Below are 15,724 nucleotides of genomic sequence, written 5' to 3'. Positions count from 1 at the left end.
ATTTGATGAACATGATGTTACCACTTCGACCTTGCCTCAAAACAGATGAGTATAGAATGGCGGCATCCCAGCTCCCTGGTCGAACAAAAGCCCCTCTGACTCGAAGACGAGAAAAGTGATCCTCAGCCCTTCTTCCGCGAAAAAGGATCTCTTCTGATCCACTGACTATGACGGAGTGTCACAGTTAACGCTGACGAGTACTGTAACACGTTACTGGGGCTCAAACAATGATTCAAGAACAAGTATGAGGGTAAACGTTCGAGTGGGGTATTAATTCTCCAGCCCAACATTAAGGCACATGTGACCAAGAAGACCCTCGAACTCTTTTGAAGGGAGGTCCAGGAACAGCCTCCTTACAGCCCCTATGTCTCTCGCATACCTTTTGCCCTTTTGAACAATCTCTGAAAGGTCAGACTTCACTTATGACAAGGAAGTGAAGAACACCTAGGAATACTGGATGTGTCAGCTGCCCATGAGTTTCTGCACTGAAGCCATTCACTCCCTTCCTACGTGCTGGTATCGGTATCAATTTCAGTGGCAGTTATGTGTAGTCAGACTCTAATAATAATAATGTTATTAAAATTTATTTACTTGTAATTGTGGTCTGCTTTTGATTTAGTCACATTCTATGTTGCGTATCTATATTTTAAGACAAAAGGAAACATCAGCGCATCAGAAGGAATTATCCAAGAGGAATCGGTAGATGCGATGTACATGTACAGGCAGACAAATGATGGAAATTTCTGAAAAATTGAATGATTTGTTTAAGAGCAAGAGCTTACAAATTGAGCAAGTCAATAACGCGTTGCTTCACCTCTGGCCCCTACACAAGCAGTTGTTCGAGTTGGCATTGATTGACACAGTTGTTGGATAACCTCCTGAGGGATGCTGTATGAAATTAAGAGTACAGGACAGCGGTACCTCGACGATATTCTTCGCCCCATTTCGTTGCCCCTCATAGGAACCATCCCGACCTTACATTTCAGGAAGATAATGCCCGTCCGCAAAGAGATAGAGTTTTTTCTGCTTGTCTTTGTGCTTGCCAAACCCTACCTTAGCCAGCAAGGCGATCGGATCTCTCTCCGAGTGAGAACCATTCGCGCTTTATGGGAAGGGCCCTCCAATCCTCTCTAGATCTTGACGATCTACCGCGACAACTGGACAGAATTTGGCACGATGTCCCTCAAGATTCATCCCCAGCCGAATACCTGCTTGGATAAGAGCCAGAGATGGACGAACGCCTTACTGACTTGCTCAGTTGGTGAAGTTCTTTTTCTTGAATAAATCATCCAATTTTTGTGAAACGGTTATAATTTTTTTCTGTGCATGTACACCACATCTATCGACTTACATACCATTCGGATAATTCCTCCCGGTGTATGTCTATCTTTTTTTACTTAGAGCCGGCCGCTGGTGGCCGAGCGGTTCTGGCGCTACAGTCTGGAACCGCGCGACCGCTACGGTCGCAGATTCGAATCCTGCCTCGGTCATGGATGTGTGTGTTGTCCTTAGGTTAGTTATGTTTAAGTAGTTCTAAGTTCTAGGGGCCTTATGGCCTCAGCAGTTGAGTCCCATAGTGCTCAGAGCCATTTGAACCATTTTTACTTAGAGTGTATGCATGTATGCAAGTTCCACATCTCCTCCTGAGTTACAGGATCGACTTAAGCCAAACTTGGTACAAATACCACTTACTATCGGGAGAGAAGCGGTGCTGTGACAAGAACCATATGTCTGCAAGACGAATCAATAGGGATGAGAGTGGAGTGAAAATATGGTGACGTGGAAGTATAACTCAGGAACATCGGAAGCAATTTAGACCAAATTTGGAGTATTCATAATTAATTGTATGTGTTATTTGTATGATTATTTGTATATGATACTGTGGAAAATATGCCGGTACCACTCTCAACAGTGTTATCGCGAAGAGGGGTGGCGGGAGGCCTCGGAAATCGTTGACAGTAAAAATGTTCAACAACTATCAAAGTATCCAATCCATGTCTTCGGACGGAGTTCCAGCCCTTGGTGTGGGGAGGGGCAAGTGGGAAGACAGTGACGTATCAGCATATTTCTGTAAAGTTTGAAGCAATTTTATCAAACTTCGTAACCCTAACATCTATGTAGCTAAGGTAAGGATAAAAAGGCGTGAAGTAAAGTCATAATTAAGAAAATCCGGGAGTAATTTCAACGAAATTTGACGGATACGTGATTCATTGCCAGTGTATAAATAACGCTGGTGTAATAAGTGCTACTAATCGGTAGCAGCGCTACACGCTACACACGCACCGTGGATTTTCACAAATAATACCGCCTTGAAACCCTCAAGGAAGTATTCAAAAAACCCGCCACACAGCTATACAGGAACTCGAGACACTAGAAGAATCCTTTCGTCCTTACTCTGGGAAACTACGATCAAAACCGTAGATGGAAGCACATGCGGCCAAGACACTACTAGCTAGGGCATAACCACTTACGGCAAGCTAACATACACCAACAAGCGACAATCCTCGGCAAGCCCCTGCATATCAGCAACGGTGACTGGTAATTACCAGCTGCTATTAGAGCCGACCAACAGGCCACAGCAGGGAAACCAACGAGCTCGCCCACTGACGCACAAACAATTCGACCACATCACCCTACACTGTGCATCCAATACATGAGCTATCGGACACAAAAACTATGATAAACCTAACTGTTGCTGATTGCTGACGCTGTTCCAGAGTCAACACCGGCACCCAGCGGCAGCCGCCGAGCAACAGTACCGTACAACGTCAAAGTTACCGACATGCATGATACCCACTACAAACAAAGCCTACCCTTGTATGACGTATCGCAGGCAGCACTGCATCCGCTACTGTATTTACCACCCGACATAACTATTGCAGAGGTTTTTTCCCTTGGCTCTTGCCTTGGCACTTTTTTTCCTCTGCCCTTCAAACCGCTACCCTTCGTTCGACTTCGATCCAATCTATCTCCAGATGAGCGCGTATTAATGGTTAAACTTAACCAAACGTACGCAAACATCGCAAAACCCTCATCCTGCGACACCTCACTTTAGTGAAAACTAACCCTTATGGAGAGATAGCAGTAGAACTTTTGAGTTGGCCATCATGTCGGTGTGGGCGTGTAGGGGATCCACCTCTATTTAAAATGCTGACATCGTCTGTGGGTGACACGTAAAAATGCTCGAAAACTATCTGTCCGTTTTTGAGGAATATGAAGAGCACTTCAGTTTTTAGCGTTTTGTTTCTAAACTGAAATAAATATCCCTTTAAAAACTCCTCGACTTTTGATTAAAACCCAGTCTCTTGCCACTAACAAAAATAAAAAAGTGGGGATCGTGAGTGAATGTGAAGAAATGAAATGAAATACTTAACAATTACATAATTAAAAAGTGTTTGTGCCATTGTCACTGGTAAAAAGTTGAAACACTGCCAATTTCTATCCAGGCAGAATTATAAGTTTTCGGAAATCACACACTACTTCAGAGCAAAATTCGCTACAGTCACCGATAAAATAAGTGTGCAAATATGTGTGAATTATGTTAAATATATTGTAAACGTACAAATGAGTGAAATATACACTAACGGAAAAAATTACAACTCCAAAAAAATAAATAAATAGATAGTAATGAAGTTTAGGAATACATGTGTCTAGGTAACATATTAAGTGATTAACATTGTAAGATCAGAGGTTAAGATAGGGGCTAGGTAAGCCATTGGAAATATGAATGCTGGTATAATATTAACCGGTTTAAACGCGAGAGTGTTGAATGTATGCAAGGGAACGTGCATACATTGTGTTTTACATTTGCTGCGGTTAGTTTGTGGGATGGAATTCCATGCCTGTTGCACACTGTCGGTCAATACAGGTGCGGTTAATGCTGTTTGTAGACGACCCTAGAGATGTCTTTCGATGATGTCCCGTATGTGCTCGACTGGACACATATCTGGTGATCGAGCAGGCAAAGGCATCGTGTCGACAGTCTGCAGAGCATATTGGGTTACAAGAGCGGTGTATGGGTGAGCGTTATACTGTTGGAAAACGCACCCAGGAATGCTCTTCGTGAATGGCAGTGCAACAGATCGAATCACAAGACTGACGTACAAATTTGCCTTCAGGATATATTGGATAACCACGAGAGGGCCCCTTCTGTCATACGAAATAGCGTCCCAGACCATAGTTCCAGGTGCAGGTGTCTACCATGCAGACTGGTTGGTTGGATATCCTCACCAGGTCTCATTCTAACCAACACACGCCCATCACTATCACCGCAGCAGAACCAGTTTTCATCATAAAACACACAACAGACCTCCAACTTTCCCTCTGATGAGCTAACGCTTGACACCACTGAAGTCGCTAATGGCGGAGCTTTTGGGTCAGTGAAATGCGCGCTACAGGGCGTCTCGCTCAGAGCTGCCCTTGAAGTAACCGATTTGTTGTGTCACTGTGGTGCCAACTGCTGCTCATATTTCTGCTGCAGATGAAATACGATGCGCCAGAGTCATACAACGATCTTCCCTCTCGGTATTGAGATGTGACCGTCTGAAGCTGATCTCCTTGCGACTGTACATTCTCGTGACCACCTCTGCAAGCAGTCGTGCAGCACTGTAGAATGGCTACATTCCTGCTAAGTCTTTCTGCGATAGAAAAGGAGGAGCACGTACCTTCTTGTAGCTCTATTAAACGACATCGTTCAAACACAGTGTGGTGCTGGTAACGAAACCTTAGTCGCCTGAAAGGCTTTCTGACCAAAATCTACTAACCACGTCGAATCTCAAAGGTAACTAACGCTCAAGACCGTTGCAGCCTGTATTTAAAGCAAACCAGATTTTCATCTTCATAACGGCGCTACTACAGCCACTCTTATGCAGTAGACGCAAAATTCGAAATGACGTCATCTTTCAGATGTGGAATCACGCCTACCAGTCTTCATTTACGTCCCATAACTCCTTCTTTTTGTGTGATTTTTTTATCCGTCGGTGTATGTGAAACATATATACAAGGGCGAAGCTACGGGCAGAAAGCTACTATATACCGGGTGATCAAAGAGTCAGTATAAATTTGAAAACTTAATAAACCACGGAATAATGCAGATAGAGAGGTAAAAATTGACACACATGCTTGGAATGACATGAGTTTTTATTAGAACAAAAAAAAAATATACAAAGTTCACAAAATGTCCGACGGATGACGCTGGACAGCAAAACATCAGTGACTGCGCATGACAATCGTGTATAAAAGGAGCTGTAATGAGAGAGAGAATCAGATACGCCAGCAGTCGCAGCATGTTGACGTTACCTGAAAAGGCGCTTTTAGTGAAGCTGTATTATCAGAATAAAGAATGTGTTATTTCAGCATTACGATCCTACCGCCATAGGAAGGGGACTCGAATGGGTAATGGTTCATTGACAAATGCAGCTGTGGCGAGAATGATTTCGAAGTTCGAAGCCATGGGTTGCTTAGACGATAGACTCCATAGTGGCCGACCGAGCACAAGGCGTAATGCTGCAGAGACAGTTCAGGAAGAAATGGAGACTGTAGCGGGTTCGTCTATGCACGGGGAAGTCAGCGCTTGTGCAGCCGCACGTCGCACCGGCATTCCATGCACTACTGTTTGGTTGGCACTTAAGCGTGCCCTCCGATGCTATCCGTACAAACTCCATCGCCATCGTGAACTGTTACCTGGCGATTTAGTGAAGCGGAGGGCATTTGCGGTATGGGTGTTTCAAAAGATGACGGAAAATGACAATTGGTTGAGTAACGTGTTGTGGACCGACGAAGCTGATTTCACGCTCCGAGGGTCTGTCAACGACCACAACTGCAGAATTTGGGCTACCGAAAATCCTAGAACTGTTGTGGAAACTCCATTGCACGACGAGAAAGTCACGGTATGGGTTGGATTTACTGCCTCTACCGTTATCGGGCCTTTTTTCTTCGAGTAAATGCGTGATTCTGGTTTTGTAACTACTACCGTGACAGGTGAGAGGTACGCCGCTATGTTACAGAATCGCATCATCCCCAGCCTGTCTGATAAACACCTGCTGGAACGTACGATGTTTATGCAGGATAGCGCTGCGCCCCATATTGCTAGGTGCGTGAAAGATCTCTCGCGCTCGTCGTTTTGTGATGATCATGTGCTCAGCCGCCACTTTCGTCATGCTTGGCCTCCCAGGTCCCCAGACCTCAGTCCGTGCGATTATTGGCTTTGGGGTTACCTGAAGTCGCAAGTGTATCGTGATCGACCGACATCTCTAGGGATGCTGACAGAGAACATCCGACGCCAATGCCTCACCATAGCTCCGGACATGCTTTACAGTGCTGTTCACAACATTATTCCTCGACAACAGCTATTGGTGAGGAATGATGGTGGACATATTGAGCATTTCCTGTACAGAACATCATCTTTGCTTTGTCTTACTTCGTTATACTAATTATTGCTATTGTGATCAGATGAATCGCCATCTGTCGAGCATTTTCTGAACTTTTGTAATTTTTTGGTTCTAATAAAACCCCATGTCATTCCAAGCATTTGTGTCAATTTGTACCTCTCTATCTACATTATTCCTTGATTTATTCAGTTTTCAAATTTATACTGACTTTTTGATCACCTTATATATTAAGGAAACGCGAAATCTGTGTTGGAAATGACCAAATTCAGAAACGAAAGAGACTGGAAAGACATGACGGGAAACTGATTAAAGCGAGATATACTTGTCTCCGCTTGACGCTCTGCTGGAGGATTCCTCATCTCACTACAATGGACAAATTAGCTGGATAAATGCGACCGAGACTTTCAGATTTCATTGTGTCATTATAGAACTACAAATTAAACGTCGTGGAGAGGGATGTAGGAAGCAGACCTTGCAGCTGGCCACAAATTTATGCTGATGAACTTCCTGCCAGGGTGCGGTGGTACTCGTGATGGACGACCAGCGCCGACGAGTGAAACAAGTGCCAGTGCCATAAAATGGCAGCCACGCGCCGGCAGCGGGCGCGGCGTGTCCCCGGCTCATTACTGAGTGCAGTCCGCCATTAACTGCACACCCCGCACCTGCGACCCGCACACATTCGCTACCCTTTCACGGCGTAATTAGCGAAACAAAAACCGAAGCACTCTCGCCCTGCAGCTAAACTGTTACATGGAAATCCCGGCAGCGAGCACAGCGCAGTCGTTCTGCTGCATAAGCGCAGTTACCTCGTAAAATACATGAGCAGTTATCACATAGCTACCTGCCGAATTTACTTCAATATTTAATCAAAGTGACCGTTCGCATTAAAGAAAAACAAAGAAACCAATTAACAATAACGTAGTCACACTGCCACTTACAAGGAACGCCAATTAGCAAAAAAAAAAACGCTATAATTCTTAATACTACGATTTAATGTAGCGCGCTAACATGGGTAGCGTATGTGTAGTATACAGGGTGATCCATTGATCGTGACCGGTCCAAATATCTCACGAAATAAGCGTCAAACGAAAAAACTACAAAGAACGAAACTTGTCTAGCTTGATGGGGCAAACCAGATGGCGCTATGGTCGGCCCGCTAGATGGTGCTGCCATAGGTCAAACGGATAACAATTGCGTATTTTTAAAACAGAGATCCCCATTTTTTATTACATATTCGTGTAGTACGTAAAGAAATATGAATGCTTTAGTTGGACCACTTTTTTCGCTTTGTGATAGATGGCACTGTAATAGTCACGAACATATGGCTCACAATTTTAGATAACCAGTTGGTAACAGGTAGGATTCTAAATTAAAATACAGAACGTAGGTACGTTTGAACATTTGATTTCGCTTGTTCCAATGTGATACGTGTACCATTGGGAACTTATCATTTCTGAGAGTGCATGCTGTTACAGCATGATTACCTGTAAATACCACATAAATGCAATAGATGCTCAAAATGATGTCAGTCAACCTCAATGCATTTGGCAATACGTGCAACGACATTCCTCTCAACAGCGAGTTTCTCGCCTTCAGTAATGTCCGCACATGCACTGACAATGCGCTGACGCATGTTGTCAGGCGTTGTCGGTGGATCACGATAGCAAATATCCTTCAACGTTCCCCACTAAAGAAATCCGGCGACGTCAGATCCGGTGAACGGGCGTGCCATGGTATCGTGCTTCGACGACCAATCCACCTGTCATGAAATATGCTATTCAATACTGCTTCAACCGCATGTGAGCTATGTGCCGGACATCCATCATGTTGGAACTACATCGCCATTCTCTCATGCAGTCAAACCTCTTGAAGTAACATCGGTAGAGCATTACGTAGGAAATCAGCTTACATTGCAGCATTTAGGTTACGATCGATAAAATGGTGGCCAATTATCCTTCCTCCCATAATGCCGCACCACACCTTAACCCCCAAAGGTCGCTGATGTTCCACTTGTCGCAGCCATTGTGGATTGTCTGTTGCCCAATAGAGCATATTATGCCGGTTTCCGTTACCGCTGTTGGTGAATGACGCTTCGTCGCTAAATAGAACGCGTGCAAAAAATCCGTCATCATCCCGTAATTTCTATTCTGCCCAGTGACAGAACTGTGAACGACGTTCAAAGTCGTCGCCATGCAATTCCTGGTGCATAGAAATATGGTACGGGTGCAATCGATGTTGATGTAGCTGTAGTGTCACCGCCAGACACCACACTTGCTAGGTGGTAGCCTTTAAATCGGCCGCGGTCCGGTAGTATACGTCGGACCCGCGTGTCGCCACTACAGTGATTGCAGACCGAGCGCCACCACACGGCAGGTCTAGAGAGACTTCCTAGCACTCGCCCCAGTTGTACAGCCGACTTTGCTAGCGATGGTTCACTGATAAATTACGCTCTCATTTGCCGAGACGATAGTTAGCATAGCCTCCAGCTACGTCATTTGCTACGACCTAGCAAGGCGCCATTATCAATTGCTATTTATCTTGTGATGCATGTACCGTCAGACCGATGTTCACCAATTATAGATTACAGTTAAGTATTCCAGAAGCTACGTACCTTTTTTGCTAGTTTCAAGACATTGTCCTGTTCCAGACCTCACGCCAGCCTGCGCGAGCTAAACGCGTGCCCTTCGGCCTCCCGTCCAAGTGGATTGGCTGTCTTGCCAGTCCACAAAAGTAGCATTCTCAACACCGACGTTTTTGAAATTCCCGATTCTCGCGCAGTTTTTCTGCTACTGATGTGCGGATTAGCCGCGAACAGCAGCTAAAACAAGCCCGTTGGGCATTTTGATCACAATAGCCATACATCAACACGGTATCGATCTTTTCCGCAATTGGTAAACGATCCATTTTAACACGGGTAATGTATCAAGAAGTAAATACCGTTCGCACTGGCGGAATGTTACTTGATACCACGTACTTATACGTTTGTGACTATTGCAGCGCCATCTATCACAAAGCGAAAAACAGGTCCAACTAAAACATTCATATTTCCTTACGAACTACACGAATATGTAATACAAAATGGGGGTTCTAATTTTAAAAAAACGCAGTTGTTATCCGTTTGACCTATGGCAGCGCCATCTAGCGGCCCAACCATAGCGCCATCTGGTTTCGCCCTTCAAGCTAGACGAATTTAGTTCTTTGTAGTTTTTTCGTTTGATGCTTATTTCGTGAGATATTTGTCCCAGTCACTATCAATGGGCCACCCTGTATACACGGTTCAGTCACATCAATGCGACTACCGGCTATGTTCGACGTCAATGTGCAGTAACCACTCTCAGACTATAACTGCCACCACAAGCATTGGAGGGTATATAAAATGCGTGCAGGGTACGCAGAAAAAAGTAACGTCGTTGTCGTAAAGTGGAAATAGAGCGATGTTTCTGTCGCCCAAAAGGACGTGATCGCTGGCTTTCGGGCCAAGAATGAAACTATTGCCGAACAGTAAACTGTTCGCGTCCCGCCATGATTAAAATGTACAGTGCATGGCAAAATGGCGCTGACCGAAACCGGTGCCGAGCCAACTGTGGATGCCATAGATGACACGGGTGAACGACGACTGCGGAGGTGTGTACCGGCGAATAGACGTGCAATTGTTGAGCAGCTGATCACCCAAATGAATCATGGGGCTGCCACAGTGCCTCCCCAACCAACGTTCGAATGTTTCTGCTGTGTACGAGCCTCCGCAGCAGGAGTCTGGTTCATGCACCCATGCTGACTGCTGTTCACTGGCGACGAAGGCTGTAATTTGCACGTCAATACCGCAACCGGACGTCCACTGAGTTGCAATAGGTGGCTTTTTCACATACGTTTTATGCTCCATCGGACAGAGGGCCGTTGTGGCGCATTGCGTGCAATATCTGATAGCAAGCAAGGAGGGAGCATCATGGTCTGGGAAATGTTTTCAGTGCATTCCCTGCGTCATCTGTCATTATGGACGGCATAGTGTATCTAAAATAGTATGCATCTAACCCTGGGGACCGCGCCCTCCCCTACACGCTGTTTCTTTACCTCGGCCTGTTGGCATCTACCAGCAGGACAACGCAATGTGACACATAGCTGTCAGTGTATATGCGTGATAAGAGGAACTCGAGTGAGAAGAGGATGAGTTTACCGTACACCCCTAGTCACCAAATTCTCAGGATTTAAATCCAGTCGAGAATCTATGGGCCCACCTCGCCGTGGATTCTCAACCGAGAAATCTAGGAGTAGGTGGGTACGGCAGTGGAGTCGACATGACCCCATATCCCTGTCGGTACTGTAAGTAGGCTGTTTAGGTTTTTATATTGGTAACGCCACGTAGCGCCCTGTATGAAAATCACTGACCGTGCTGTGTGTAGTCTGTGGCTGGTTTGAATTGTTTAAATGTTCGGTATTGTAGTGTTGGGCAGTTGGATGTGAGCTGCGCATAGCGTTGCGCAGTTACAGGTGAGCCGCCAGCAGTGGTGGATGTGAGAAGAGAGATGGCAGACTTTTGAGAGCGGACGATCTGGAGGTGTGTCCGTCAGAAAAACTACATTTGTAAGACTGGATGTCATGAACTGATATATGTATATTATGACTTTTGAACACTATTGAGGTAAATATATTGTTTGTTCTCTATTAAAATCTTTCATTTACTGACTATGCCTGTCAGTAGTCAGTGCCTTCTGTAGTTAGAAACTTTTATTTAGCTGGCAGTATTGGCGCTCGCTGTATTACAGTAGTTCGAGTAACGATCATTTTTGTGAGATAAGTGATTCATCAAAGGTATACGTTATTGTTAGTCAGTGCCATTCTTTTGTAGGGATTATTGAAAGTCAGACTGCGTTGCGCTAAAAAAATTGTGATCAGAATAAGTAAAGAGACAAATGTCTGAGTACGTTCAGTTTTGGTCAGCTGTTTGAAAATCAAATAACGTATGGCGTTTATCAGCACAGTAATTTATAAATTTTTCTAAGGGGATGTTTCAGTACTATCCAGAACGTCGTCGACTATCTTCCTACAGCTCTACGCGCAGCAAAAGATGGTTATTCGGGTTTCTGACAGAATGTCACATTAATGTGACTGGACAGTGCAATACCGGGTATTCATTTTAGTTGTAGGAAATGAAATGATCGCTTCAGCTGAAATGTAGGTAAAGCAGTTAGACTTCCGTTCATTCAACATCTGCACCAACAATCTAGAAGCCAGTCTATGGTGTGTGGCGGAGAATCTGAGCTGCCGTTACCTGTTCCACTCGCAAATGGTGCGTTGGAAGAATGACTGTTGGTGAGGCTCTGTAGTAGCTATGGTTTCTCGAATTTTCTAGTGGTTTGGAAGCCACTTCTTCAGTGCCTGAGTTATGTGTCCTTAGGATTCTTCTTATCGTCCTAAAACCTGACAATTGCCTTTCCTAACATTGTGTACCAGTCAGGTTCTTTTTAGGAGCTGCTGATACAATAGATACATACTTAATATACAACCTCTCGCTTGCCGAAATATCCTGATCTAAAGACTGGAAAATAGCATAAAACACACGAATACCCAAGAAAGGAAACAGGAGTAATCCACTGAATTTCAAATTCATTTCGCTAACGTTCATTTTCAGTGGGATTATCGAACATACACCGTGCTCGAACATTGCTAATTACCGCCAAACGATTAACTGCCAAACAGTCAGCACAATTTTAAAACATAACGTTCTTGCGAAACGCAACTAGGTCTTTATTCTCAGGAAGTAATGAGTCCTATCGACAAGGGATGTCAAATTGATTCCATATTGTCAGACTTCCAGAAGACTTTTGATACCGTTCCTCAAAAGCGATTTCGAATCAGATGGCGTGCCTGTAGCTTATATTCTAAGTTGTTCTACTGGATCCGTGATTTCATGTCAGAAACAGCTACAGTTCGTAGTAATTGGCGTAAAGTCATCGAGTAAACCAGAAGTAGTATCTGGCGTTTGCCAAAGAAGTGGTATAGGCGCTTTGCTGTTGCTGATCTACATAAACGATTTAGAAGGCAGCCTGAGCATCCGAGCTAAACTGATTGCAGTCATTCAACATTTTATGAAGTCATCAAATAATAAAACCCAATCACAAAATAACATAGATAATGTACCTGTAGGGTACGAAAGTGGCAATTGGTTCTAAATAACGAATATTGAAGAGTCAGCCGTTTGAGTACTAAAAGGAATCCGCAAAATTTCAGTTACAAGATAAATCGCACAAATCTAAGGGATGAAACTTGCTGGCAGATTAAAACTATGTGCCCGACCGAGACTCGAACTCGGGACCTTTGCCTTTCGCAGGCAAGTGCTCTACCTTCTGAGCCACCGAAGCACGACTCACGCCTGGCCCTCACAGCTTTGCTTCTGCCAGTATCTCGTCTCCTACCTTCCAAACTTTACAGAAGCTCTCCTGCGAACCTTGCAGAACTAGCACTCCTGAAAGAAAGGATACTGCGGAGACATGGCTTAGCCACAGCCTGGGGACTGTTTCCAGAATGAGATTTTCACTCTACAGGGGAGTGTGCGCTGATATGAAACTTCCTGGCAAATTAAAACTTCTCTAAAGTTTGGAAGGTAGGAGACGAGATACTGGCAGAAGTAAAGCTGTGAGGACCGGACGTGAGTCGTGCTTCGGTAGCTCAGATGGTGGAGCACTTGCCCGCGAAAGGCAAAGGTCCTGAGTTCGAGTCTCGGTCGGGCACACAGTTTTAATCAGCAGGAAGTTTCATACCAGCGCACACTCCGCTGCAGAGTGAAAATCTCATTCTGGAAAGATCCCCCAGGCTGTGGCTAAGCCATGTCTCCGCAGTATCCTTTCTTTCAGAAGTGCTAGTTCTGCAAGGTTCGCGGGAGAGCTTCTGTAAAGTTTGGAAGGTAGGAGACGAGATACTGGCAGAAGTAAAGCTGTGAGGGCCGGGCGTGAGTCGTGCGTTGGTAGCTGAGATGGTAGAGCACTTGTCCGCGAAAGGCAAAGGTCCCGAGTTCGGGTCTCGGTCGGGCGCACAGTTTTAATCTGCCAGGAAGTTTCACATCAGCGCACACTCCGCTGCAGAGTAAAAATCTCATTCTGGAATCTAAGGGATGCTAATTAAATATTTCGGGACTACAACAACAGATAACTTATACCGGAACGGTTACGTAGGCAATGTTGCGGGGAACGCAAACTAAAGACTGCAATTTGTTGGCAGAGCACCTAGAAAATGCAACAGATCTACTAAAGAGACTGCATATACTACGTGTTTCCGACGTATTTTGGAGTATTGCTATGATTAGTGGGCTTCGCTTCAGCTACGATTGACGGAGGAAGTCGAAAAAGTCCAAATAAAGGCAGCTGGTATTGTATTATCGTGAATTATAGGGGAGGGTGCCACGGATGTGATACGCGAGTTGGGGTGGCATTAAAACAAAGGTGTTTTTCCTTGCAGCAGATACTTCCCACGAAATGTCAGTCACCAAATTTCTCCTGAGAGTATGAAAATAATTTGTTGGCGCCCACTTACCTACGGATAAATGATCATCACAATAAAATCAGAAAAATCACAGCTCCCACAGAATGACTTAAGTGTACGTTTTTCCCTTGGGCTGTTCGAGAGTGGAACGGTAGTGAAATAGCTCGAAGCTGGTTCAATACACCCTCCACCAGTCACTTAACTGTGAATTGCAGAGTTATCATGTAGATGTAGGAGTAGACCTAGATTACATATAGATGTGAAGTAGATGTTTTATGTGGTCATTCTAGTTAACGTCACTCCATATGCTTTCTAACGGGTATTTTACGGTAGATACTGTTTTCGGAGATCTGTTACAAATTGTGCAACTATACATTACTGGATTTCTACTGCTGTTAATACGGAATACGCTAAATTTATTTACATTCACGGTCAACCACCAGTTCCTGCACCATTCATCAATCCTCTGCAGCTCTTCCTGCAGCTGGATTTTGGCGTTGCTACCTCCTTGTAGACAACTTACTGATCTCCTGACAGACTCATGGAGTTTCCAACGTTATACACTAGATTATTAATGTATACTGCATAAAGTAACGGTCGTATCAAACTTTCTTGTGGTACTCCTGAAATTACAGTACACATGTCTACCTTGCTTTCTTAAGAGTGACGTGTTAAGTTCTATCTGGAAGGAAAACCTAAACACAGTTACAAATCTGATCCCGTACTAGGTAAGCTGGCATTTTTAACACTAGATGACATTGCGGAAGTTTTTCTGATAACTTCCTGAAGTCAAGAAACGCGTTATCAGCCTGAGGTCCGATATTTAAGTCGCGGTAGGTCTCATGGCAGAAGGGAGTGAGATGACTTTCGGAAGATCACCGTTTGCACATTCCATGTTGATCTTTATAGAGATTTTCCCACTCTAGAAACGTGATAATACACTAGTATAAACCATGTCGCATGACTCTGAAATAAACTGACATCATCGGTATAGGCCTATAATTATGTGCATATGTCCTCAGACGCTTCTTGGTAACGAGAATGCCTTGAGCTTTTTTTCCAGCGACCTACGATAAACAACATCTAGGAGAGCCAGTTCTTCCACATACTCCCTGCATGATCTTCCAATTGCCTCTTCTGGTACAAATTACTTTCCACTATTAAGCAAATGAAGATGGTTTTCTATTCAGCAATCACATATCTCAAAATCTACCATTCCGTGTCAGTTCTTGTGGCCGAGCGGTTCTAGGCGCTTCAGTCCGGAACGGCGCTGCTGCTACGATCGCAGGTTAGAATCCTGCTTCGGCATGGATGTGTGTGCTGTCCTTAGGTTAGTCAGGTTTAATCAGTTCTAAGCCTAGGGGACTGATGACCTCAGATGTTAAGTTCAAAAATGTTCAAATGTATGTGCAATCTTATGGGACTTAACTGGTAAGGTCATCAGTCCCTAAGCTTACATACCACTTAACCTGAATCATCCTAAGGACAGACACACACACCCATGCCCGAGGGAGGACTCGAACCTCCGCCGGAACCAGCCGCACAGTCCATTACTGTAGCGCCATCAGACCGCTCGGCCAATCCCGCGCGGCAGCTGTTGAGTCCCATAGTGCTCAGAGCCATTTGAACCATTCTACCATTCCAGGGTTTGTGTGATGATTGAATGGACGGACCACATTGTGATCTTTCCCGCTGAGACACTGATGACCGAATTTAGTATCTAGAAATTCTGCTACCTTCTGTTTAGGTGTTAATATGGTCGCTGTGTAGCTGAACAGATTATTTCGATCCGCTTAATGATGTTGCGTAAGACCAAAACTTCTTTGGATCCTTACACATGTAGCTTGACAACTCTTTACTTT

The sequence above is a fragment of the Schistocerca serialis genome, chromosome 4 (genome assembly GCF_023864345.2).
Source record: "Schistocerca serialis cubense isolate TAMUIC-IGC-003099 chromosome 4, iqSchSeri2.2, whole genome shotgun sequence".
Classification (NCBI taxonomy): domain Eukaryota; kingdom Metazoa; phylum Arthropoda; class Insecta; order Orthoptera; family Acrididae; genus Schistocerca; species Schistocerca serialis.
This window is presented reverse-complemented; position numbering follows the sequence as displayed.